The sequence below is a fragment of the Chenopodium quinoa genome, unplaced genomic scaffold (genome assembly GCF_001683475.1).
Source record: "Chenopodium quinoa cultivar QQ74 unplaced genomic scaffold, ASM168347v1, whole genome shotgun sequence".
NCBI classification, from domain to species: domain Eukaryota; kingdom Viridiplantae; phylum Streptophyta; class Magnoliopsida; order Caryophyllales; family Amaranthaceae; genus Chenopodium; species Chenopodium quinoa.
In genome coordinates this window covers 5,663,018-5,666,444 of record NW_018744502.1, presented here as the reverse complement: position 1 = coordinate 5,666,444, position 3,427 = coordinate 5,663,018, and the positions used below count along the sequence as shown (strand labels likewise).

General features: G+C 33.9%; 1 long non-coding RNA gene across 2 annotated transcripts; it reads left to right on the top strand.

The window, feature by feature from the left end:
- The first annotated feature begins 302 nt into the window (after positions 1-302).
- Positions 303-3,212, top strand: LOC110698041. Of its 2 annotated transcripts, XR_002506641.1 has the most exons (4): positions 309-835; positions 1,893-1,942; positions 2,048-2,297; positions 2,844-3,212. It is a non-coding gene; the product is annotated as an uncharacterized LOC110698041 (long non-coding RNA). The 2 variants fall into 2 exon arrangements; XR_002506640.1 differs by having other exon boundaries at positions 303-835; positions 1,893-2,297.
- The last annotated feature ends 215 nt before the right edge of the window (positions 3,213-3,427 follow it).

Sequence of the window (3,427 nt, the reverse complement as noted above, 5' to 3'; positions counted from 1 at the left end):
AGAGTCTGAGGTTGATGAAAAAGAAAGAATTGCAAGCTAAGATGCCCTTATGCATTGATCTTTCTGGTGTCCAAGAGGAACTGCAGAGGATTTCCAATACTCCTACCTCTGCCAAACATGTATTTTTAGGAACAGGGTTTGTTGCTTTCAGTTCTCCACCAAAGGCTCCTTAGAGCTGGAGGAAAGCATGAAGGAGATCAAAGATCTTCTTAAGAATGTGCTCAAAGAACAAGAGAAGTCACAAGAGAAAATGGAGGACTTGAAGAAGAGCATGCTCATCCTGAATGGTGAATTGAAGAAGCTCGTCACAAGTGATGAGAAGACAAAGCTTGACATTCACTAGTAGAAAAACACAAATGGGCACCAACAAATGAGCACCGGTCTTTAAGAACCGGTGCGTAAAACACAAGCCCATACCCAAAAATTTAAAAATTGGCTTAAAACTAAGTTAAAGGCATTGATTAACCGGTGCCATTAATCCCAAAAAATAAAAAACCAAACACATGCCTACCCCTTCTCTTTGTCTATCACTCTCACTCTTTCTCTTCTCTTTCTCCGGTCCCTTTCCCTTTCTCTATCTCTCTCTCCCTTGAGTACTCCACCGTCGCCCCTTCCACTGCCGCTAGCCCACTCTCTTCTTTTGCTTTTTATCCCTCTATTTCTTTTGTCCTTTTATTCACCCTCTCATTCACTCTCTTCTCAGCTCTCTTTTTCTCGATTTCTTCTCTCCTCATTCACAAGTGGCGGCGAGGATGATGGTTGCGACGTCCATCGTAAGGGTCTATTTCCTTACCAGCGCTAGATCCTTGAAATGGTGGTGGATCTCTTCACGAAGGTTTATTTCTCTTTTATTTGAAATCTAGGGTTTTTGATTTTTAATCAATTTGAGGGTCTATTTTTGCCTTTAAATGCAATTTTTTTTGTGCGTTTTGTTGCAACATCTTCGTTCTAACGCCAAATTATTTCTAGGTTTTCTTCATATTTCTCGCCTTTTTCATTGTTGCTATTATTTTTGTTATTGTTTAGTGCGATTTACTATCTGATTTTGTGAATTTTGCAAATCGCACATGTGAATTTTTTTGTTTTGGGAAATAATGTTTTAAGATTATTTTGGATTGAGTGCTTACTACTTGGGTTTGTATTTTGATTATAATCTTTGAATTTAGTTAGAATATCTTTATTTATGAGTATTTGGATGATTTTATTATGTTACTCAATTAGGTGCTATAATCTTGAGCTAGATCTGGACCATCTAAGGGATCCTTCTAACTTCTCAATAAGCTTGATAAGTAAACTATAATACATGTTGGCATATATTTACTTTGTTATTTTTGCTTGGTTGATATAACATAAAACTTTGATAAGATTACTTTCTTAATGGAATAAAGGCTATATAATTGGCTGTGTAAATAGTGTGATTGCCAAAATTCTTAGCAACATGTCTACATTTTCTGATAAATATTTTTTAGGAGAGAAAATAGCTGATTTCAAATCAAGGTGTGTCACTAGTGTCCCTTTACTCTATTAGATTTGGTTCAAGTATATTGCATTTTATGAAGCAGGAACAAAGTTAACTAATGTGGTATGATGGCAAGTGATATACTCGGTAATAAAAAGATTTAATCTTAAGAAGGTTCATGTCAAAGACAAAAGAGATACTATAACATGATACCTTACTTTTGATATGGTCTTGAGCTTGATTTGATTGATAGATTTTGATGTGCCCTCAAATAGATCTGGTAGAAACCTCTTCTATAGCCTAGAAACAAAGCTAGAACAAGCTTAATATCAGTAAAGTTTAGTTCACCATATTCTAGTTCACCATATTTTTCTTCGAGTGTATTTTTTAGAATGGAGTATTTATCTGACTATCAATTTTCACTTATGTTTAGGTTTCTGACAAGCAATATGTTAACTGGAACCATTCCCAGCTGGACAGTAGGTTTGGGCTTCCAACCTTAATGTCACAAGTTATTCTTAGATTTAGTTGTGATGGTTTTGTAATTTGGACTCTAATTTTATTTTATTTTTTCTTTCAACCATGTAGACCTCTCTTACAACAATTTTAATGCTAGCTCTATACCTTTTCATTGTGATAAATCAACTCTGTAAGTGTACAATAATATCTACACGAAAACATTATCTTGAACATTTTATAATCCTTTTCAGTATTCTCCATTAGATGAAAACAAGTTCTTAGAAGGTTATGGAAATGTCCTTTTCACCCCAAGATGCTCCATTCACCCGATGCTCAACTAATGGAAATGTCTGCTTTTGCTCTTGGAAGGTTGGCTTAGGTATGTTGCCTGTGTTTACTTTTCACTTTTCGTTTTCTCTCTTTATAATACCAGTCTTTTCTCTGCAGTAGTGGCCCTTTTTGCTGTTTGTGATGTCTTATTCTGTCAAAGCAGCTCTTATTTTATGGTGCCTTGGTACTAAATGGAATGTTACATTTATTTGTTTGAAGGATTCACATAATCAAGCTGGTATAGTTCAATGTGGTGTTCAGATATTGCAGATCTTATTAAAATTGGTGGTGTTGAGAATATAGTTCAAGTATGATCAAATAATGCTTCTATTGAAATTTTGGGTCTTTTGGTTGTGGGTTTATGTCTGTTCTAAAATTCCTATTTGCCATTTGTACACGGTAAGCCTTAACTCAAATCGTGTCCTCAATAGAGAGGTCGTGATTTTGTTTTGCTAGCACAAGGTGCATGGCCTCACAAGGCTGCTACTGCAGCTGCTGCCATGCCAAGGATGTTGCAACTACTGCCTTGCCAAGGATGTTGCTACTGCATTTCTTGTTTATTTTGCTTCATCTGACTTTTCTTTGGTTTGTTCAGGTGGGATGAATGTGAACGTCAAGGTTGACGGAGATGAATCATCTCCTTATGCTGCATGCTGCTATGCTTCAGCCGCATGCTTTGCTATGCCCCTGCTGCTGATCTCCTCTACACTACTGTTTACAATATTAAGCTATGTTATGTAAATTTGGTTTTTTTTTTCAACTAAAATTGTAATATTACAGCTTTGTATTAATGAAAATTATAAGTTTATATATATGTTAGTGTTTATGTGTCAATTTATTTTTTTTATAATTTTTTAGGCATTATTCGCACTGGTGCGAATAACTTTTTTTTTTTTTTTTAAACTTTTGAAGGCATTATTCGCACCTGTAATAACCCGTATTTTTATACGTATATTAATTTAAAACATTATTTTATGAAGTACTTTTTATAATTCGAAATGAATTATTTATGGTATTTTAATAATTTAAAAAGGTTTATTTTAATTAAAAGTCTATTTTTATTTATTTAATTGTTTTGGAAATATTTTATTTTATTATTTAGAAACTTTGGGGCATAATTAATTTATAAAAGGAAGTTTTAAAGTCAATGGAGTTTTAAAGAAAGTCAAATGTCATTTG